The sequence below is a fragment of the Caretta caretta genome, chromosome 9 (genome assembly GCF_965140235.1).
Source record: "Caretta caretta isolate rCarCar2 chromosome 9, rCarCar1.hap1, whole genome shotgun sequence".
Classification (NCBI taxonomy): Eukaryota; Metazoa; Chordata; order Testudines; family Cheloniidae; genus Caretta; species Caretta caretta.
In genome coordinates, this window is record NC_134214.1 from 65835701 (window position 1) to 65860492 (window position 24792).

The window sequence follows — 24792 nt, forward strand, 5'->3', positions numbered from 1 at the left end:
ACATGTGATGCTGGTTGGTGTAATTGGAGGAGAAAAGCTGCATGATGATTTAAAGTGTTATTTTCATGATTGTGCCACTCTTGAGTGTGGCACAAAGGAAAATATGACACATGATCCTCCTGAAGAAAATAATCAGGATGACAGAACGTTAAATTAAAAATTAGACTGTCCTGGTTTAACCAGAATGTCTGGACATCTAACCTTATAGGATTATATCTAACATCCTTTTACCAGCGACAGTTAATGCTTGAAGGGATTTTATTCTCATGTAATCCCTGCATTGCTTTCAAAACTGCTTGTTTGGGGAGATATAATTAAAACTTATTATTCTCCCCTTCTCTGTCAACCAGCTGGCAGACAGCAGGCCTACGGTAAAAAGGTTTTCTTTACCAGTGAAAGACCTAGTTAGGGTAAAACTAAAAGCTTTAAATATATATTTAACTTCAGATCAAGGGGTCATTACAGCCAAACACTATTACAGACATATAATGGCAAAACCCAGTGCCATGACATGCACGGATAAGCAAATTGCTTCGGCAAAAAAACAAAACAAAAACAATCAAGAACAAAAACCAAAAGAAGATCTAATTAGGGTTTCTTCATTTTGTTTTTTAAACACTGGAGAAATCCATTTCAGAACCCATCTCCTCCTCCATCCTCTCTCTCTTTATTCTGTACCATAGTTTATCAGCTGACTGTCATATATAGATGATGCAGTAAAAATGACTAGAGTGTTAATTCCTTTTGTTCACATTCGCCTGTCTGAGTACGGTGTTTGGAATGGAAGATTTAAAAAAATGGAAGGGGTAATACGGCTAGGAGTGTCATCTGAAAAAACCCCTTTAGCCAGAGCATTTTTTTTGCTGACTCACTCTGATGTGGGGGGCTGGATACCTGCATACCAGTTGCAGTTATTTTTGCGGACTCACATTGATGTCAGGTCAGGTGGGTTCTAATAGATGTAATCCAGGATATGATGGTTTGGAATCTCTTACTGGGACAGAGACAGTCCCTCCCACTAGGTACATCAAGCTCAGGAGAAACTTATGCTGGGAACAACATCATAGTGGTATTTAAGTTAGCAATAAAGGAAGGGTGGTGTGAGGAAGTTGGGGGGAACAGAGCATTTCCAGTGTCTGCTTGCTGTGTTTGGAGCAAAGCAGGGAACTCCACCTCTTTACAGACTTATTTCCTACCATCTTTCACCATTATTAAAAAAACCCACCACCTTTTACTATTTTAAGTGGATTTAGGGCTCTTGAAGGGGGCCAGACTGGAGTGAACTTTTTATCCAATGTCTAGAGGCAGGCTAAACACATATATAGCAATTACCCCTTAGTACGGCAACACACAACAACAAATGGATTTCCACCATGCTCAAGTGCAGCAATCCACATAGCATGGCAGCTTTTACTTTTGCATGGTCAAAGTGCCAGTGGATAAATGGGTTAATATTGTTGTGACACTCTTTTCATCCCAGGCACACATTGCACTGTTAGCATGACAACAGTTTTGCTGCAGTTAGCGGAATCACCGTAAGCCAGTGTGCTTGTAGCCTTGGATGGGTTAATGTGACATTTATACTGGACACATCCTCACTGAACTGGAGAGGCATGAAATAGACTGTACACAGCATGTACCTGTTTCTGAGTCGCTCTGACCTTCTGCTTACCGATGTAATCAAGTTTTATATGCCAAACAATGGCCTCAGCTGAATATCAAGAAATAAGTAAAATCAGTTTTCACACGCCGAGGCTCTGATTCTGCAAAGGGGCTCTGTGCTGGTACAGCCATCCATCTACACACCGTCAATTGCACGATCCCAGCCCTAAGTAGTCTCCATTCTTTGTTTCTGTCTACAGGCAGTTGTAACAGTTTTGCCATGATGGGTGCTATTAAGTGGCCTTGCTTCCCTAGGATAGAAAACTGAAGCTTCACTCAGTAATTATCTTTGTTGGCAGATTTCAAAGGACGAGCCAGTCAATTCTTCCAGAACAAAGTCTTCAACAACGTCTGGAGGTAAATGATCCTATGCCTCAAGTACAATATGGTAGTCTAAGATTTGAAAGTGAGACTAATTTAAACAAAACGGAGTAGCCTGGAGATACACTGGTTGCTATTAAACAGTCATCAACTGCCAGTAGTTACCATGCAGTGCTATCTGCAGGTATGTCTATACTGCAATTAAATGCCCACGGCTGGCCCACACCAGCTGACCAAGCTAAGCTGCTCTAGCTAAGGGGTTGTTTAACTGTGGTGTAGATGTTTGGGCTTGGGCTGGAGCCTGGGTTCTTGGACCCTGAGAAATGGGCGGGTCCTAGAGCTTGGGCTGCAGCCTGAGCCCGAATGTCTACGCAGCAGTTAGGGCCCCTTAGCCCAAGCCTGAGTAAGCTGGCACAGGTCAGCCACAGGTGTCTAATTTTTCAGGGTAAAAGTTCCCTAGGTGCCTATATTCCTGCATCTAGGCATGTAGACACTTATCTTCTACCTAAGGTCCAGAGTGGGTCCCATTCAAAATATGGCCAGAAGAGGAGATGGTGCTGGGGGTGTCTCAATGCCTAACTTCTTTTGTGCATCCAGCCATCAGTTATCACTGTGCACTATCTGGCAGATGACTTTTTAAATGGTGTATGCAACTCTTGCAAATTCTGCAGAGTTACACCATAGCAACTCCATTCAAGTCAGTGAGGTTGCAGCAGTAGAGTATTCTGACAGTAGAAGGGCAATTTTCAGGAGAAGAGATGAGAGTCATTTGTGAAACTTGATATTCAGCTGATATAGGTCATCATAACTCCACTAAAGCTTGATGGAGCTCCATTTATTTACACCAGCTGGAAATCTGATACATACCCCCATCTTTCCCTTTAAATCTAACATCAAAATTAAGTAATTATATTTTATTTTTAAAGCTTTTTAAATTTTTAAATTCACATGGGATGATTTTTGAAGAAGAATATGAGTGCTCATACAAGAAAATTAATTCCCCAAGAAGCTAAACTTTCTGACAGCTTTCTTCAAAGAAAGCAAGCAACGAATTTGTATTTACCCGAGAGAACCCTTAACTACCAATTCTCAGTCACCCACAGGTGGCTGATTGAAATATTGATTAAGGTTTCTTTTCTGCCACCTGCCAGTTTGGCAGGTTTGCTGTAGCTCATTTTTAAGAGCAGAAAGAATGTATTATTTGGGCAGGGGAAGAAGAGGAATGCACTAACTTGATCAGGGCTTGAAATGACCTGAGGCCAAGCTAAATCTGATTCATCATTTAAAACTGTCTAACAGGCATCAGCAATAGACAGGTCTCCATATGCCTTAATCATGTCCTGCAGGGCTCATCTCTGTAAGGGGGAAGAGGGTATTTCAGTCGCCTGGTTCATTCAGTGACTGGTCAGTAGTGACACTGCTAAAATATTGTGAATTATGATCATGGTCTTGTGAAAAGGCTGCAAACTGAACTTAAAATCAAGGATATAAACATTTTCCTTCATTCTTTTGTATTCCCTTATCATGCTTATTTGTTACCCTTTCCGTTAGGCCCTGGAAGTCAGTTAACCACATGTTTAAATCTATCCATATTCAGAAAACCCCTTAATCACATGCTTAATTTCTAAGCATGTATGTTGAATCAGAGGGCCACAGGGTGCTCTACTCACCACTGGAGTGCCTTCTGGTGGCCACATCTGAGATGCCAGTCTGATGCCCCTTCCTAGATGGAAAAAGAAAAGGAGTACTTGTGGCACCTTAGAAACTAACCAATTTATTTGAGCATGAGCTTTCGTGAGCTACAGCTCACTTCATCGGATGCATACAGTGGAAACTGCAGCAGACATTATATACACACAGAGATCATGAAACAATACCTCAGTGGGGTGGGAGGAGGTATTGTTTCATGATCTCTGTGTGTATATAATGTCTGCTGCAGTTTCCACGGTATGCATCCGATGAAGTGAGCTGTAGCTCACGAAAGCTCATGCTCAAATAAATTGGTTAGTCTCTAAGGTGCCACAAGTACTCCTTTTCTTTTTGCGAATACAGACTAACACGGCTGTTACTCTGAAACCTTCCTATATGTGTTCACTCCCTCTCTCTCGAGACTTGACAGCTCCCTCTTTGGGGCTTGCCCCTCTGGTCAGGTCACTGTAGGTAGAGGTTGTGTACTAAAGTCTCTCTGTACCAACCGTCCCAGGTAGTCTTCCAGTGCACTGCCCCTCAATAGTAACAATTCCCCAGTGGCTGCTAGAGGAACCCAGGCCTAGCTTCTTCTCTAGGTTCTAGCCTAGGGACCCTACAACCAGTAGCTAACATCTGCACTGTTCCACACCTTGCTGCTGTTTCCCTGGACTGTTTCCTACATAGCCTCTATCTAGCTCCTTCTCCACGTATTCTCTTCCCTCTAGGCCAAGCTCTATTCTGTCTCTAGTGTCAGTATAGTCATTCTACTACAGACTTCCTCCCTGCAGCCCATTTCTAGCCTCAGCTACCTGGCTTTATACAAACTGCACCTGTTCCTCTCCAGGTGAGCTTCCCCCTTTAATTAGTCCTCATTGTTCCCTGTCTCCTCCTCCAGTTGCAGCCCAGGTAGTTGATTGGCTCATCTAGCCACCTTAACATAGCTGGTGCATAGTGGACACCCCATTCACAGTGAGCCTTAATACGTCAGTAAGAAATTAAATTGTATTGTTAGCAATTCTGTTCCTCTTTAGTGAAAATTCCGTAACTAATCCCTCATGCTTCAGGGCATAAGACAAAATCTGACTGATGAGGGTTAGGAAGAAACTTTCCCTAGGGGGACATTATTCTATAACTACATACTGCAGGGTTTTTTGTACCTTCATCTGAAGCAGCTGGCACTGACCACTGGACTAGGTGGAGAGGATTCTGGACTAGATGGGCCACCAGTCTGAAAAGTCCTATGCTCCTCTTTATTTCATATAGGCCACTAAACAGCCATCAGATTGTAATGACTGGACTGTCAAAGCATAATGGATTCCCCTCCCCCCTCCTGAGGAAGAGTTATTTAATTTGGAAATAATGAATAAATCAGGAGTTTGTGATCTGCCTATGCATTGAAAAGCAGGTGAACTCTGAAAAGACATTCACCCATTATCAATTATTCGCTCAGGTCCACTAATGAATTTGAATCATCACTGACCTGAGGCCAGGTTCTACTAATCAAAGTCAATAGGGTTAAATGGGATTTATATCAGGGCAGAATTTAGCTTCTAGTCTGGATTTGAACCAATGATGTATTGATGAAAACCTCCATTCCCTATTGCTTCCCCATACCTGAGCCCATCTATTTATCATATCTGTGATACATGGCGGGGGAGAGTAGCTCCCTTTAATGGACACCCAGCCAGCCAGTTAGCTGTAAAATCTCTCTTGGTCTGTTCTCTGCTTGTTTACATGTAAAGGGTTAACAAGCCCACCGGTAAAAGAAAAGGAGTGGGCACCTGACCAAAAGAGCCAGGTAGAACTTAAAAGGTAGAACTTTTTAAAATTGGGAAAGAAACTTTCCCTTTGTCTGGTGTTCTCCGGGCTGCAGGGATGAAGCAGCAATGCTGTGTAAGGCTTAAACCAGGTATGACAATTCATCTTCCATACCTAAAAGAAATTATTTGGATAGTGAATGTTTAGACAGACAGTCAGGTTTATTTTTTATTTTAGCTTGTGGATCTCCTCTGTGCTAATCCCAGATGCTTTTGTTTGCTTGTAACCTTTAAGCTGAACCTCTAAGAAAGCTATTTTGGGTGCCTGATTTTTGGAATTGCTCTTTTAAAATCTAGCAAAAGCCTAAATTCCAGATAAATTTTATTAAAAACAAAAAGGAAAAAATTACACCTTTTTTAAGAACAGGATTGGATTTTTAGTGTCCTAAGACGTTTGTGCATGTTGTTTGATTAGCTGGTAGCCACAGCTAATTTCCTTTGTTTTCTTTCTCAGCTCTTCCCCGAAGCGGGGGGGGGGGGGGGGGGGGGAAGGAATTCCCAAGTGCTCCTTCCTGGGTTCAAAGGGTTGTTTTTTGGTTTTTTTTTTGCATTTGGGTGGTGGCAGCATTTACCAAACCAAGGTCAGAGACAAGCTGTAACCTTGGGAGTGTCATAGAAGCCTGGAGTGGCCAGTATTAATTTTTTAAATCCTTGCAGGCCCCCACTTCTGCACTCGGAGTGACAGAGTGGGGATTCAGCCTTGACAATATCATTATACTGTTTTCTGTTCCATCTCTTGTTCCTTCATATCACACCTCAGTTGTTCAGTCTTCACCATTTATCATATCACTTATTTTTTGCTATTATATTGTTCTACCTCTCAGAGAGGTAGAGAATGTATGATTCTGTGCCAACGTGCTCAGAGTCCTCCTCAAACTAGAACACTTGATCCTAGTCATTATATAGTACTTTAATAAATTACCTATTTGTTACTTGGCCTCTCACTTCAGATATTTGGATACAGAAAGTGTTCTCCATTGGAATTAGTAGTTAGCAAAAAAAGAAAAAAAGTCACTGTCAGTACATCAGCATCTCTGGTGGGCTCTCTCTTAGTAATTTGGAGATTCAGATTCTAGCCTAAAACATAACTAAGGAATTCTAATGTTTTCCACATATATAGCATCTTTCACTGCAAAGGGGCTTACAAACTACATAGACTTCCTCACTACTGAAATGCAGCCAGCTCTAGGGCAAACAACAGCATCTGTTTAAATAAGCACTGAAATGCTATACAACAGCTGAAGACAGAAGATGAAGATCACATACTGTGGAAACTGCAAGAGGAACTCCGGTATGAAGAAAGTAAATCCAGAAACTGGAATTTGGCCAGGACATCAAGGTTTATGCCCCTACTCTTGAGACATTCCATAGTTTCTTTAATGATAAATGGCCAGCACCTTGGTTTTACATCTCAGCTGAAAGACATCATCTCCAATGTCTTACCATCATCCCTTCCTGCAGCAATTTGGAGTTACCTCACAGGACTTCCATTCAAGAATTGATCAGGGTTAATTTGTTATATCAAAGCCAAGGTTAATATGACTTCACGTATTCAAAACACAGAGCAGTCAGGGACATCTGAATCAGAAGTAAAATACCAGAGCATAATGGAATTCAGTTTTTCATTGCCATGGGGTTCAAATAATTACTTAATACAACACTCGTTATATATTCAATTAAAATTGTCAACCACAAGCGCTTAGAATCACAAACCTGTCCCAACTACATTCTACAAAATGAAAACCGGTTTACTAGATATCAAAAAACATAGTCGGAAAATTGACTCATGTATGCAAGTTATTTGTATTAGAACATACAAGACACACAATGCGCTCCCTGGTAAAAACCCAGACATAAATTGCCTTAATGCATGCAGCACTTAGACTACAAACCAAAATCTCTTTCCATGGTCTAATCTAGTACTGTATTCTTTTGTTGAAAAACAGGAATATAAGCTACATAAAGAAACTCTGAGGACTTGTCCAAAGAATACTCCAATCTACCAAATTCTACACAAATTGCTGCGTCCAGCCAAGCTTCTGTAACCATCCCACCATTCAGAAACCTCATCATCTTCAAAAGTAAGCCCACTTCCACTGTAAATTAGCCTATTCGAGCACCACTGTCTAGTCAATTTCCACTAATCAGTCCCCTGCCTTTATTTAAAGTATCAGTAAACTGTCAGATATTCTGACACCAGTAGGGGGGAAGATCCTCATTACCATGCAGAGCTCAGACTGCAGCTTAATTAGTATCATAAACATCCATAAAACAACAAAAGGTGAGAGGCGGCGTATTAAGCTGAGTTCCAGTTCAGTGACTTCCTACCTCTACACGCACTGATCTATATGCTATATTTTGGCCTCCTTCCTTCTGTGCCATATTCTTGTCTGATAGGGTGCCAGATTCACAGTGTATGGCTCATACTGTGTTAAATTAGTAGCTTGGGTGGTGTCTATATGTAAAAAACCCAGCTCCCCACTGTTCACAGTACAGTGGGCTTCATAGTACGCATTAGAAATTTTGCTGAGTTTTATGACATAGTAATTAGAGGTGAGTTGTGCTGCCACCTGGTAATTTAGCTACCTACAGACACGAATGTAATTTAGCAACCCAAGTGACGAAGGTATTTCTGGAGCAGTGGAGCTTCTGCTTCCTTTAAAAAAGAATAACCAGGCATACAAATTTGCAAAGAGCTAGGGTATAAGGCACACACAGGAACTTCCTGCAGCACAGCCCGAGCCAAGCATTTTGTAGCTTTACCAGTGGAAAGACATTTATTTCTAAAGTAGCTAGAAGTCAATAACTTCCTATGGGTAGAAGTAGCTAATTGATGTTGCTGCCACCTATGAGCCAAAGTAAGCAGTGGGTATCCTATTACTTCCTAGCCTACTTCACACTGCGGATGGTATTTCACATTAGCCAACTCCAGACAAGTTATTCTAGTTCCACATCTTTTTATTGCTCCTCATAACTTGTTTCAACAAATAGCTATACATTGCAAAATAGACAGAAATATTGTTTTAAATATTGGCACTAGCAAAATAGATCCTCCTAGCCAAAAGAGTTATATGGGCACAAAGAAGAGGGTTGGTTGGAAGGGAAGGTGCTTTAGAGTGCATGCTCAACCCACCAGAACCCCACTTATGTGACAACAACAAACATGAAGAATAGTACAAACTAGGAGTGCAAGAATCTTAGTATGATGTAGATTTAACTTCTGTGCTGTATTTTGTGACCCCTATTTCCTGATTAAGTATTGCTAATTCACAAAAACAAATACGGGTTGGTGTAGATGCGGAATTGTTAGCTTTCATCCACCTGGTTCAAATCCAGCCAGGGTTGGCCTGGAAAAAAAAGGCACTGTTGCTTGGTGGCCTTTGTGAACTACATTTATGGAACAAAAAAATGTCCACATCACAAACATCACCACAACGAAAAAAGAAAAGGAGTACTTGTGGCACCTTAGAGACTAACCAATTTATTTGAGCATGAGCTTTCGTGAGCTACAGCTCACTTCATCAGATGTTTACCGTGGAAACTGCAGCAGACTTTATATACACACAGAGAATATGAAACAATACCTCCTCCCACCCCACTGTCCTGCTGGTAATAGCTTATCTAAAGTGATCAACAGGTGGGCCATTTCCAGCACAAATCCAGGTTTTCTCACCCTCCACCCCCCACACAAATTCACTCTCCTGCTGGTGCTAGCCCATCCAAAGTGACAACTCTTTACATAATCAAGTAGGGCTATTTCCTGCATAGATCAAGGTTTTCTCACATCCCCCCCACCCCCATACACACACAAACTCACTGTGTGTGTATGGGGGTGGGGGGGATGTGAGAAAACCTTGATCTATGCAGGAAATAGCCCTACTTGATTATGTAAAGAGTTGTCACTTTGGATGGGCTAGCACCAGCAGGAGAGTGAATTTGTGGGGGGGGGGGGTGGAGGGTGAGAAAACCTGGATTTGTGCTGGAAATGGCCCACCTGTTGATCATTTTAGATAAGCTATTACCAGCAGGACAGTGGGGTGGGAGGAGGTATTGTTTCATATTCTCTGTGTGTATATAAAGTCTGCTGCAGTTTCCACGGTAAACATCTGATGAAGTGAGCTGTAGCTCACGAAAGCTCATGCTCAAATAAATTGGTTAGTCTCTAAGGTGCCACAAGTACTCCTTTTCTTTTTGCGAATACAGACTAACACGGCTGTTCCTCTGAAACCTATCACCACAACGGTTGGTGCTAACCGGTGCCTTTATTGGCCATCTCAGGTGAGTGTCTCCATGTAGAATTGAATACTCTGTCACCAACAAAGGATGTCTCTCTAGATAAGAGCTGAAGTGTACCAGCATGGCAGTGTGAAGGAAATTTGCATTGCCAATACCTGTGCCATGCCCAGTGGATTAAAGTGGTGGCCTCCAGAGCTGTTAGCTCAGCATCTTTAACAAGCATTGAAAATCCAAATACAAGTGAGCTATCTACCTTTGCACATAGAGATGGATGATTAGAATGCTTCATACTGAGGAGGGTGGGAGGTTTTTTAATACTGAGTGGTTGTTGGTAGTAGCTTCCTAACCCATCATTCGGGGGAAGAGGAAAGAGAAAGGACCTTTGAGCATTTAATGGCTATAAAAATAATACTATACCATTAGATAGCACAGAACACTTCTTAAAAAAAAAATTCACAGAATCTCACAATACCCCATGTCCTGAAGCACTTTCACCCCTAGGGTGCCTCCTCCTGGCTGCTCTGGGCAATTAGCTCCTTCCAGGTCTGATGCCCATTTCTGCCACTCATTTACATTATCCTGCCACCTCTCTCTTACTGCAACACTAAGTGCTCTCTTTTTGTGGGTGGGCTCTCCAGCCATCTCACGAAAGTCATTCCCTTCAGGGATAGCAAAGTCCTAGCTGACAACTGTCCCATGCAGTCTTCTACTCCATTGCCCACTCTGTACTACTGGTAGGGGAACCTAGGGCTGCCCTCTACTCCAGATTCCAGTCCAGGGAGCCTATGTCTAGCAACTGTTGTCTGCTTTCTCCTAGACCCTCTTGCTATTTCCCTGGACTCCCTCCCACATCTTCTAGCTCACCCATCTCTGGATTTATCAGTCTAAACTCCCTCCTCCCAGACATACAATACAGACTACTGAACTCCAGAGCCCTAAATACACCTCCCTAGAAATAAGTGCAGACTACTTCCACAACAACCCCGTTTGGCTCCCAACTTCCAGGCTTTATACCAGCCCCACCTGTTCCTTATCAGCTGGGCTCCATCATAAATCAGCCTTCCTAGCCCTAACTCTCCTTCAGGTGTAGCCTAAGAGGTTAATTAACCTAATTTAACTTGCTCTGCCTTGCAGGGTAAGTCAGTGTTATTATACCATTTGATGAGCTGGGTCAACTGAGGCATAGAGAGGTGAAATGACTTGCTCAAGGCCATGCAGCCATGTCAAGGCTGGGATTGGAATTCAGGATTTCTGACTCCCAGTCCTCTACTTTAACTCTACTTTTTCCCAAGTCAGTGCTATGGTTGTTTATTTCAGGGTGCTAGGCAACATTAATACCGTTCTTTAACATTGGTCTTCTCTTGACAGATAGTAGCCCAGTGACTCTGGAGCCACACAGATGATGCTAGTGCTTGCTCCTTTTAGGCATAGACTGATAAAAACCTAATTCAAAGCTTACTGAAGTCCATGGAAAGACTCCACTGAGGCTTTGGATCAGGCCCATAAAGAAAACCTTGCAGTGTCCATGAGATTGGGATACCTCTCTGGAGTAGCTTGGTGTGATGGAATGCATCCCTGTATTCACTCTCTAAACACTATTGTAATAATTGTTGTACAAAATATGCCTTGTGAAGTATCTGAAAACGCATAACTTGCTGATCAGTAATATCATGGTAAAATGTGTGTAGCAGCATTATGTGTAAAGTTATAAAATTCCTCTGTATGATTTTAAAATCCAGGGTCAGACTCACATAGCACAAAACTGGTCAAACAGACCTGTCTTGTTTTACTTTGCATTTAAGCAGTAAACAGAGTCATCAAGTGGGAAGGAAGACAACAAAAGAACATCCTTCCGGACTCTTTGTCTCCTGGTTCTCAGCTGGAAATACTTTTCAAGAGGGGGATTGAAACTATAAAAAGGAGGGGCAGACACTCCCCAAAACATCTTTTCTCTCTCTCTTTCTATCTCACTCTTTGTACCTCAGAAGACAAAAGAAACAGCTGTTGGACTCTGGGGAAGGGGTCCTAACTAGAACAGTTTGGTTAATAATGCTGTTGGAAGCATGTGATGCAAAACTATCCTTTGAACCTCATATAATCTGTCAAGTTTAGCATTAGAAAGTATTTTATGTTTATTTTTCTTGTAACCACTTCTGACTATGTTGCCTATGCTTATTCTCACTTAAAATCTATCTCTTTGTAGTTAATAAACTTGTTTTATTGTTTTATCTAATCCACTTAGTTTAAATTAGAGTATCCAGGTCACTCCATTTCGAGTGGGAAGTTGAATATTATTCCCTTAAAGGACTAATGGACTTAATACATTTGGACTGTTCAGGAGAGGGCTGGGCAGTACAAGACATACATTTCTGGGAGAAAATCTGGGACTGCTGAGAGCTAGGGTCTGACTGAAAGGATGCAGTCTCTCAAAGATATCTGAGAATTAATTAGCATGCTGTCAAGCTGTTTGTGAGTGGTCCTTGTTGGGAGCTACAACAGTATGGTATTGCAAGACACCTCAGTTTGCAGGGCAAGAATGACACAGCCCTGACTGGTCTGGATTGCACCCCAGTAAGTCACACTTGGGGCCAGATTTTTAAAGGTGCCTAGTCAGGCACCTAGTGTGATTTTCAAAAGCTCCTTGGTGCCTAACTCAAATTGACTGTTTTCTTTAGGGTCCTGTGTCTCCAGGCACCTATGTACCTCTAAAAATCTGGCTTCTGGACTAGATCTCTCCTTGGTGATCTGCACCTGTGTTTAACCTATTTGACTTTGAGGAGGCTTGGAACCTGCTATACATTAGTGGTCAAAAGTGGTGAGTCAGGGAAAAGAAACTTCAACCAAATTGAGAACAAAATGTCTGGAAAATTGAAATGACAAAGTAGCATTAGTAGCTTGTTCCAAAATTAGCAACATGTGCTGTTATGATCTTAATAAAGACAGACACAGGTTTTTATCACATTCAAAATAAACCCTTTTGACTTCCTTAGATTCAGCACATCACATGCAGCTTAGAACCACTCTGCAATTAATGATCATTAACAGTTACATAATAGGCTAATATATGGCTGGATCCATGAGGATGGTACAGAATCTTGTCCTATGGGACAGTGCAGTAGTTCAAGTAGACTGAGGATAATGAAATGAGGTAGGTATCCAGGGGTTGGAGTAGCACAGGAAAGGAGGAGGAGCTCACCAACTTTGGGATCAGTTATCGTGGTGATTCAGTGTCACATGGTGATGCAAAATTGTGCCAAGCTGGAATGTAACAAAAAGGAAAGGAAGAAGAGAATTACTCAAATGAAGCCCATTTCTCCAAGGCTCAGGGATTTTTGGAGAGGGACAAGATAGTGATAGTACTGTTTCAGACTTGCTGGTGACAGGTGGGTAAAAGCTTCTTACGGTTTTTTGATGGTAAGTTGATAAAAACAAAACCATGAAACTGTAAAGTGTGTGTGTGGGGGGGGGGGGGGGAGAAGCTCTGTATTCCACAGCCTTGAAGACATAGCTATAGTTGAAGAGATGAAAAAAGAGCCATTTAAAACCATATCCTTGTAGCTTCCCGCTCCCAGCCTGCTGATTAATGTAATTAGGGCAATTTCTGATCCTGTTCCTGATGAGCTCCTCATGAGACAGCACCTTCTGTTTGTGATGGACAAGGGTAAAATAAATTCTTCCCCCGACCATCTCTGTCTTGCTTCTCTTTCTAACTCACTAGCAAATGTTTCAGAGTGGTAGCCGTGTTAGTCTGTTTCAGCAAAAAGAACGAGGAGTACTTGTGGCACCTTAGAGACTAACAAATTTATTTAAGCATAAGCTTTCATGGGCTAAAGCCCACTTCATCAGATGCATGCAGTGGAAAATACAGTAGGAAGGTGTGTGTGTATATATATACAGAGAACATGAAAAAATGGGGGTTGCCATACTAACTAACGAGTAATCGATTAAGGTGGGCTATTATCAGCAGGAGAAAAAAACTTTTGTAGTGATAATTAATTTGCAAACTGGACACCATTAAATTAGGCTTGAATAAAGACTGGGAGTGGATGAGTCATTACACAAACTAAAAACTATTTCCCCATGATAATTTCCCCCCTACTGTTACTCACACCTTCTTGTCAACTGTTTGAAATGGGCCATCATGATTATCACTTCAAAAGATTTTGTTCTCCTGCTGATAATAGCCCACCTTAATTGGTTACTCTTGTTACAGTTGGTATGGCAACCCCCATTTTTTCACGTTCTCTGTAGATATATATCTTCCTACTATATTTTCCACTGCATGCATCTGATGAAGTGGGCTTTAGCCCACAAAAGCTTATGATTAAATAAATTTGTTAGTCTCTAAGGTGCCACAAGTACTCCTCGTTCTTTTAGCTAATGTTTGTAAGTGACTTGGGATTATTAATTATTTTGTTCTGTTTTCTGACTCTTCTCCATTTTCCTCCTCTGCTTCCTTTCTTTCTTGTTTCTTCCCTCTCCCCTTTATTTCTTGCTTTCCCACAAGCTTCCAATGCCACCGCCTTCCTCTCTGTGTGCACCCATGGCTCTCCTCTTCCTTCTGTCCTTCTGGTTTACTTACTGTCTCTTTTCTCTGCTAGTTCTCCTCTTACTTGACAGTTTCTACTTCCTTCTCTGCTCTGATCCTTGCTTGGTTCTTTCTGCTTCTCCTCTGCATCCTCATTTCTCCAAGATTTATATCCACAATGTGGGAGCTCTGCATATCCAGTTGGCCCGTTACCTATTGCCAGGGGAACAAGGATCTTCTAGATCCCCATGCATTTGTTTCTTCTAGATCCTCACACATTTGCTTTTTGTTGACTATTTCTTCCAGATCCCAAAGTGCATTATAGAATGGTGCAGCTTCTGCCTGGACGGAGGATAGAGAGCTCCAGAAACTCCTTATCGGGGCAGCTAGGATCCTAGCAGCTCCTCCTGCCTCACACATTTAGTATCTCCATGGTGGTATTGTACCATCATCTCTCCAGGCTGAGCACTAGATGAAAATGCGTTCCTGGCGGCAATGAGGAGGGACAGCCGCAAGAGTGCTATAGCGCCTACAACTTTGGGGCATGGGTCAAGTCTGTCTTGGTATTGATTGAGTGAATGAGGAGAGAGATCTGTTTCTTAATGGCCGTCTGCCATTTAACAATCTCCTTGGAAATTCTGACAAATGATTCTGGTGCTAACTGTTGAAATTCCTACATCAATTCAGTAGAAAATGGGCACTTACTAAACAAATGTCAAATCACCCTCCTATCTGCATATGTGCCAGTCTTCTATAGACAAAGAGCATTGGTAATTGACAGGAAAGCAAGACATTAAAATTCAAAAAGAAGCAAAACCTCCCTTTCCTTTGGTCCTTTGATTCCGTCCCAGTACAGCTGAAGCGTGACAATGCAGAACTTTCATTTAAAAACAACAGCCACAAAATATCCTTTTTCAAAATTTCATACATTCTGCTTCTGTGTGTTGTGGAGTTGTACTGACTTTGTGGAGTCATTGCAGCTGCTTGTAAATGATGTATGAAAAGAAAAATTCCTGTCCTTCCAGTGCACTGAGAAAATTCCGTAATCCCTGCTATGCTGCTTGCTTATATTAAACTCAAACACAGCCAGGAAAGAGCTTGAATGCAAAGATTATTAGCTTTCCCCCACCCAATTACATCTTTTGCTTCTTTAGAGGAGATTTATTTGTCTCTCCAGGTGTCCCCTTATCTCCCTCCACCCTAGCTGTAGGATTTGGACAAGAAATATACCGTATTTATTTGTTTTAAAGAAAAGTTTTATGACTATTTTTTATAGGGGTTGGGTGGGGTTCTCTCTGCCCAATAACACAGGCAAGATTTCCTCTGTGTACCAATCCCACTGTCAGAATGGTTTCTGGAACAGTTGCAATATCACGGAAAGATGTTATGACAGTGATCAGGAGCCTAGCTGAGCTGTGTCCCCATTCAAAGTTCAACCCCTCCTGGTTTGATGGCAAGCACAAACTGTTAAACCTGGCACTTGATGACTAAGTAGTTAGAATAGTGCACTCTGTACCTGTGTGATCTCTCATTTATTTATTTATTTTTAAATCCTGTGTTCTATCATAATAGCACCCAACTATTGTAGTTACACTGTGGTGGACTACCTTACTTTTAGACTATTATACTAGCAATTCTTTAAATGCGGATAAGATAGGTACCCCATGCTGCTTGCATATTGTTAATCCTGGGATTAAATTATGACTGATGAAGCCAATGGGAGTTTTGCTGCTGAGTTCAATAGGGCCAGGATTTCACTCCTGGTCTTCTCTCCACCAACTGTTTGGTTTAGGCAGGAGAACTCAACTATACTTCTCAGCAGTTAATTTTCTTTAGAATACTGCCTGTTAATTAACGAAGCACCAACATTGCACAAAATACTTTTTTCAACTCACAGTCGCTCATAAAGGGGAGTTGAGTGTGGAACAAAAAACTGTTCTCTTTTATAAATCACCTAACCTTTCATGGATTCTTGGTTCATGGGACCTGTGCTGCCAGCTCTAGTATGCTGTACCAACACAGATTACCTTACTTTTTCTATGGCGATAACATGTTGACTCTTATCTATAATTATGGGATGGATTAGATGAGTTACTGAGAAAAAAAGTATCCTGGCCCCAGCTGAAGTGAGATGTAAGGAAATGATGGACTAGCAGCTCTCCTGCTATGGAAAGGGATGGATTTTTAAAGCTCTCAGATGCTGGATTCTTAAATCTCTAAACAGGTTCAGAATGCCCATGTCCAGGAACCAGGGGCTTGTGTGTGTGAGGTATACTTTGTATTTCTGCACACAAAAACACTAAAATGGAAGAGAAGTCTGGGACATCTTCCTCTGGGCCATCGGCATTAGACTACTGCATTTTGGCAGCATGTTCACAACAGGCCATGTAGGCCGGCACTGGGGGCCAGCACAGGGAGGTTATACTCAGAAGTCTTATGGAATAAGCTGCCCATCTTGAAAGAAGCCCTCTCTTAAAATGGGGGGCTCAGCCACAAACATCATCTTTAAAATCAATTGGTGCAAAGTGGTGCATATGAGAATTAAATTCAGCAGCTGGATAAAAAGAAACCAGAGGGTAATAACCCATACCAAGCCAACTGCCGAGACGAAAATCTATGCTGTAAATCCTCCTCCAATACTGCTTTTCACTACCTTCCAGCTGCCCCTTACCATTATTTCTCTCCACCCATCACTGGGATGGGAGAGCACCTGCAGATGATGACGCTTAGGCTATGTCTACACTACCACCGGATCGATGCTCCAGCGATCGATGCACTGGGGGTCGATTTAGCAGAAAAGTATCCCAAAATACTACATGAAAGTCACCTATTTGATTCCCCATGGGCTTCATTGCTCCAGTGCAGTTCCAGGTAGCTGGGATGGCCCACTATGTTTTGGTTTACAGTAGTCTGGAACTGCTAATGCAATTTGAGGGGGAATTGACTATAAGAAAGGTTTGATTAAGATTAGTTAGGTGCTGTGTGCTCCTCTACTCCTGCTATTTGGAGTTTTATTATTTGTATTACAGCAGTATCCAGAGGCCCCAATTGGGATCAGGGCCACATTGTGCTAGGAGCTGTATAAACAGTCCCTGCTCTGGAAAGCGGATGGGCTGCATCATAACACCAGTTTGAGTCTAGCCAGGTCTGTAGTGACTGAAAGCTGTCTGTTTATCCCTTTATCTGTTCACGGGCCACTGTGAAGTGAGTCCAAGTACCATAAGAGCTCAAAAAAACCCACCAAAACTAGCTCTAATTGTCTATGGCCCTTCTTTGCTTCCCAAGGTCTGTAGGGCTGCTCTAACTCATACTAGGGGCTGGGTAGGCCTCTCTGCACAGTCTCAGAATACAGGGAGAGGAGAGCCGTTCCTCATGCCTGCCATGAGCACTGGAATGCAGTAACGGAGAATCAGGCCCTGGTGGGCTTGTCTTCCCTAAGGAAAAGGTGCATTTTAAACATGTCAGCTAACACATTAACCAAAAGCTCTAGTGTAGACTAAGGCTGCCAACCCACCAGGATTGTCCTGCAGTCTCCAGGAATCACAGAAACCCTCTGCCAAGATGCAGGATTTGTTGTGTCTAAACCATCCAAGGCAGATAAGATCAATCTTTAATTAAAGATTGTCATGTGATGAAACCTCCAGGAATATGTGCAACTAAACTTGGCAACCCTAATAGACAAGGCAAGTTGTAGTTGTAACATGGGTTAGCTGTTTCGGTAAACATCAAGTAAATCCTGTGGATAAACAGCAGACTTGGATCTGCACTACTGTCTGTCCAGCATCTTTCACAGGAACTAAATTACCTTCAAAATTGGAAATGGGGGATTGCAGCTGGCTCTAGAGCAGGCCCTCTGGTCTGCTGTATGAACAACTCTTGGCAAGTTGTGATACTTTGTAGTAACATTTTTTTAACTGAAGCAGCCAGCTCTCAAAAACTCTCCCTGCAACAATCCTGATACCAGTCAGAGAGATTTTCTGTATTAAACAGAGTACATGTCTTATAACCATTTGTCTGTGTTCGCAAACAAGGGGTCTAGCATCATTGAAGGCTTGCGCCTGCAAGGCTTCTAACAAGATAAGGTGCTAAGAGAGACAGGCATTCTGGGTAAAGGTCAGGAAGTTGCTCTCGGTTTGTGAGAGTGAATTAACCATGCAGCAGTGCTGGGTAAATAGCTTGTTGTTTGAGTTCCTCTGTGCTTATTTGCAGCGTGACACATTTGATCTTTGTACAGTCATCACACACAAATGTGCACAACACTCTCTGTTTACAGAGCCAAACGTAGGCATTAAAAAGAAATATAGACAAATTAACAGTGCCAGATTAGTCAAGGGCTAGAGTCAGCCTTTTCCAAGCTGTAGCCTTAGGCAGCAATCTCTCATTCTCAACTTTAACTTCATCCCACACAAGCCTGAAATCACTGTGGTTCAATGGTTAGTGCACAGGACAAAGAGGCAGGATTCCAAGGACTTGGCCAAGAGAGACTAAAGGGAGGCCAGGTACAGAACCAGTTTAAATAAATGTATTGTATACAGAAAACATGCATGAAGAGATTGATAACTCAGAAATGGTATAACTTCAAGCCACTAATCGGAAGGTTTTGCTCCTGGCTCCGTCACTCATCTGCTGTGTGTTTTTCAGAAAGTCACTCACCACATCTCCATATGCCTCATTTTCCTGATCTAAAAAGCCTCCCCAGGTTTCGGATACTGTTTGGCTGCGGTGGTCTTGTAAATCATGCACATAATCTGACTCCTGAAACTTAGTCTCAGCATGGTAACATGCCAGATTCCTGTCACTGCTCTAGGACAACAATTACTCATCTTACCTAAAGAATCAGGAACCTATGAGAGAAGGTAATTTGTCTGACACCTGCAGAGAGAAGCCAGGAAGGGCTACTTAAGATTGCATATACTGCAGGGAGTTATGGAGCAGACAGGAAAATATACCACATAAACCTGTATCTGATGTAGAACGCCACACTGTTTGCTATTGCCAGCATACATAAAAGGTATATACTCATTTCAGATATTTTTAAAGTAGCATAGAAGAAGCACTAAAGCAGGTGGCAGCTGTCTGACATAGTAGTGAAGGTTGAAAAAATCGGATTTTATATATAAAATATTCAAGACACATAGTTTTGATTTGCTGTTCTCCATTTGTGTGAGTGTGTCTGCTAGTGGAAAGGTGACTGGGATTCCCAGCGTTTCCTGTTTCCTTTATAGAATTTTCTGATCAGTTCTACCAATTGTCTTCACTCTTCCTTTCAAACCCCCCGATTTCTTTTAATAAGAAAACAATGCCACTACATCTTTTCCAGACTTTATAGATTAAAACAAAATAAACCCTGCCTGCAGGGCACTTTGTTTTTAATCATTCATCCTCATTTGCTTTATGTATTATGGGTGACGGGTGTAAGAATACTATGTAACTTTAGCAAAAAGAAAAGGAGTACTTGTGGCACCTTAGAGACTAACCAATTTATTTGAGCATGAGCTTTCGTGAGCTACAGCTCACTTCATCAGATGCATACCGTGGAAACTGCAGCAGACTTTATATACACACAGAGAATATGAAACAATACCTCCTCCCACCCCACTGTCCTGCTGGTAATAGCTTATCTAAAGTGATCATCAGGTTGGGCCATTTCCAGCACAAATCCAGGTTTTCTCACCCTCCACCCCCCCACACAAATTCACTCTACTGCTGGTGATAGCCCATCCAAAGTGACAACTCTTTACACAATGTGCATGATAATCAAGTTGGGCCATTTCCTGCACAAATCCAGGTTCTCTCACCCCCTCACCCCCCTCCCAAAAACCACACACACAAACTCACTCTCCTGCTGGTAATAGCTCATCCAAACTGACCACTCTCCAAGTTTAAATCCAAGTTAAACCAGAACATCTGGGGGGGGGGGGTAGGAAAAAACAAGGGGAAATAGGCTACCTTGCATAATGACTTAGCCACTCCCAGTCTCTATTTAAGCCTAAATTAATAGTATCCAATTTGCAAATGAATTCCAATTCAGCAGTTTCTCGCTGGAGTCTGGATTTGAAGTTTTTTTGTTTTAAGATAGCGACCTTCATGTCTGTGATTGCGTGACCAGAGAGATTGAAGTGTTCTCCGACTGGTTTATGAATGTTATAATTCTTGACATCTGATTTGTGTCCATTTATTCTTTTACGTAGAGACTGTCCAGTTTGACCAATGTACATGGCAGAGGGGCATTGCTGGCACATGATGGCATATATCACATTGGTGGATGTGCAGGTGAACGAGCCTCTGATAGTGTGGCTGCTGTTATTAGGCCCTGTGATGGTGTCCCCTCCCCTGAATAAATATGTGGGCACAATTGGCAACGGGCTTTGTTGCAAGGATAAGTTCCTGGGTTAGTGGTTCTGTTGTGTGGTATGTGGTTGTTGGTGAGTATTTGCTTCAGGTTGCGGGGCTGTCTGTAGGCAAGGACTGGCCTGTCTCCCAAGATTTGTGAGAGTGTTGGGTCATCCTTTAGGATAGGTTGTAGATCCTTAATAATGCCTCCAGCTTTCACCCTGACCACACCACACGATCCATCGTCTACAGCCAAGCTCTGCAATACAACCGCATTTGCTCCAACCCCTCAGACAGAGACAAACACCTACAAGATCTCTGTCAAGCTTTCTTACAACTACAATACCCACCTGCGGAAGTAAAGAAACAGATTGATAGAGCCAGAAGAGTTCCCAGAAGTTACCTACTACAGGACAGGCCTAACAAAGAAAATAACAGAACGCCACTAGCCGTCACCTTCAGCCCCCAACTAAAACCCCTCCAACGCATTATTATTATGTAAGATTTTTTTCCATCCTCTCTCTCCATTTTTTAATGAATTCTACAGCTGGATGGGAAATATGAAAAATCACCAAATTAAAAACAAACAAAAACACAGAAAAAATCACTGTGTTGTTCATAGTGATTTTTATTTTTTATTTTCTTCCCATCTCTAGTGTTCTGTATCTCAGTTGCCTTTCCCAGTGTGAAGCAAGAGTCTATCATCAGAGCTTGCCTGGATGCTATTCTGAACAAATCACCAGTGAGCATCTCAAAGTCCTGAAAAGGCGTGAGGTATATTTTTAGGATTAAACATTAGGAGGTGTTGAAAAAGGGGTCTGGAGGTCAAGACTCCTGGGTTCTGTTCTCAACTTTGGCACTGATTTGCTATGTAACCATGGGTAAACCATTTAACTTCTGAGCCTCAGTTTCCCCAGGGCATAATAATACCTAAGTCACAGAGATGTTGTGAAACTCAATATTTACAAAGCACTTTGAGATCCGTTGATCAAAGGGTTTATTCAGTGTAGGTGCTAAATATTGTTTTTAGCAATAACCCCCTAACCTACATATCACAGGAAGATGGAAATGACAAAATAGAGGCAGAGAAAAAAGAGAAATTAACTAATGAATGGAAATTGCCCACTGTCACTGTGTGTAAACATACTATCAGGGTTAGGTGCAGGATTCTTACCTTCTATTGCACCTGGAATCCATAAAAGCTATTCCTGCTGCTGCTTAGCATGATAAAAGGTATCAAAAGAGCTCAATAGTTCAAGGCCACTGGACAGACACCAATTCAAGGTGTGATACCAACACTATTCAGCAATATGTAGGAAGAAAGAACCATTTCCCCAACTTTATTTTTAATTGTTGCTCTGCTCCCTCCACAGACCACATATTGCAGCACAAGTCTCAGTTACCTGCCCTAATATTACGTGCCCTGTTGCACGAGTGATTTATGCCTCACATGCCAGTAACTTCGCACAAAGCTGGATGGGTATCTGAAATCCTCTTGGAGATTCTTCATGTGATGAAATGCTCCCCACAGGCCTGGATGTGCTTTAAATTGATGGATGGAACTACCCAATGCTGAGATGAAACATGACAGGGATAACAAAGCCAACACAAGCTCCCCTCTGCCCATGATTTCTAAACTATTCATCCTGATTTCCCTGCTGTGAAGTCCTCTCTGAGCTGGCAATTGGCACTAGCAGTTTGTCAGGCTCTGTTTTTAAAAACCTTTATCCCGAGGCACTGATGCATACTAGAGCAACCCTGGTAAGTGTGGTTTATAGTATCACTGTGGTTTGACATGTTAGAACAAGCACAGTGACTCTCCTGTCACCAGTGATTTTTTGGAGGAGTGGGGGTGGGAGTTGAATTGGGAATGATACTTGATCCAGATTCAAGTATCAAACTATCCACCCATGAAACAGTATTAGTTTCCCATTAGGAGAGGGGGCTGAATACTAAAAAGTGTGTTCATAAACATTTTATTCCAAATAGCTCTTCAGTTCAACCATGCCACTTTTTATTTGCTGTTTGCAAAAGTTTACATGCACAAATTTTTGTGCTGATCTCAATCTAGATGCCCATATGCTCATGTGAGCAAGGTATCTGTGTGCTATTCACTACAGGTGAATTTCACTTGTGCACAAGCCTAGCCTAAGGCCTATGCCCAATTTAAATGTTCACAAATTAGGGCTAGATGCTGCATAAGCATTGTGCTGGCCTTTTGCACAAGAATGAATTTCACCCTGATTTTTCTTCTGCTTAAAAAGAAAGCAATGTATTACCATGAACCAGCTCCTCAGGTGGCTTAAATCAGCAGTTGAGATATGGTGATTTACACCAGTTGGGAATATAGCCCCATATGTCTCAGATAACCAGTTGTGTAGTGAACAGTCAAAGCAAAAGGTGCATGATCAATCCTCAGGCCGTAAATTGTTCATGCAAATGATTCTGTGACTGCTTGTGAAACGGTGAGCACATTTGCAGCTCTCTGCCTTAGTTCACAAATCATTCACAAGCAAAAAATGTGCTGGAGAATTTATTTGTGGCACAGAACTTGAGCAGCTCTACCCATTAGCACAATGTTTTCAAACTACACGTGAAAAGACTGTCCAAGCTATTCAGTCCCACTTTGCAAAACTCAAATATTTCTGCAAAAATGGCCAACCCTTTCCCGCCCCCATTTTTTCTATTTATCAACCCTGTTTGCTTCCCATGCCCTCTAGCACACACTGTGAAAATACTAGAAACTTGAGTCTTAAAGGCATGGGTCCTGAAACCACCCATGTTCTACAGGACCTTGTCCCCCAGGTCATACCTGTTTATCTAGCCACTCCTGGTGGGCTTGCAGTGTCCCCTGAGGCTCTTTAGGCCGGCCGGACAGCAATGCCATCTTTTCCAAATCCATGTGTCCCACAAGTCTCTTGGTATTTGGGTCTTCTCCAGCTAGTAGGCCTGAAGATCCTCTGGGACTGGCTCAGCAGGGAGTAGCAGGAACAACCAGGTTGTACCTCAGCAGGGTGGTAGAGGAGGACTGTTATACCAGGGAAATCTGTGACTGTTATACCAGGGAAATCAGGTGAGACTCAAGAGGTTTCAAGGACCTTGTGGAAAAAAATAAGGAAAATTTTGTAGTTGTTACAGTTGAACTGGTCCCTTGAGGTGTTGGCCTTAAGGGACTTTGCCTTTAGGAAAAAAGTAGGAGTTGTGCAAGGAGAGAAACCTGATTTTTGCCTTGTGTAAAACATCGCTGAGTGCTGTGGATGGGGAGATGGGGTGGGAGAGGGAGAGAGGGATGGGTAGATTACTTGTTAAGACTCCTAAGGTTTTTGCAGGGACAATTCTTTTCAAAATTCTAGAGTTTGGTTTGCTGTAAAATGAAGCAATTTGTCACTGAACTGAAGCAAAGTGCTTCTGACCTTTAGCAGGGACAAGACACACATCAAATACTAAATGTTTTTACTGTCTTCCCCTCCCCTTTCTTTATTATAAAAATACTACAAACCATACACAGAATAATCATTTAGAAAAACAAGCAGTCAGTGAGGGCTTTCTGCAAAGCTGGATAGAAACCTTCATGTTAACAGCAATGTTACAAACAAGCTGTAACAACCCTGAAGTCACTTCCTCGGTATAATTTCCAGTAACATGAGAAGATCTGAACCCCAGCCTTCAGGTGGCTAAATGATGTTGCTTAGCAACAACAAAAACAACACACACACACGACAAGTTGGGGTTAATTCTGCACATTTGTGAGTCAGGGCAATATTTCTTTCTCCTTCTCTGCTTTGTGAAGGGAACTGATTTGGTGACAGGTGTACATGCTATTTGGTATTCTTTTGAAATAATAATAATAATAAAAAGGGTCCACATAGGTAGGTACACAAGTACATTGTTACAGCTAAGAATGACAACATGAAATATAGCAGCCATTTTTCTCTGGAGAAGAGATGCTTATACATTTACTTGGTCCAAAGTATCTCTCGCTTCAGCAATACATCAAACTGTGCAGCCCATCCATCTGAATCAATTAGAAATTACTCACCAAGTAAATTACACTGAAAAGCTTTGATTTGTTACTGGAGTTTGTTACTGTTCTCTTCAATCTTAAAAGACTGAAAGCAAAAAAGTAATAACATGACAGTGATAGTGAAAATGTAACTTTTATTGAGATAGATGGAAACCTATTTGCTACAATATTTGCTTTTAATA

At 42.0% G+C, this 24792-nt stretch overlaps 1 long non-coding RNA gene across 2 annotated transcripts in view; it reads right to left on the minus strand.

Annotated features, from left to right (window-relative positions):
• Window positions 1-24792, minus strand: part of LOC142073215 (uncharacterized) — a 184042-nt gene that overhangs the window by 127446 nt on the left and 31804 nt on the right. For both annotated transcript variants that reach the window (XR_012669965.1, XR_012669964.1), the window contains exon 2: window positions 23399-23684. This is a non-coding gene — a long non-coding RNA (uncharacterized LOC142073215). The remainder of the gene's footprint in view (window positions 1-23398; window positions 23685-24792) is intronic.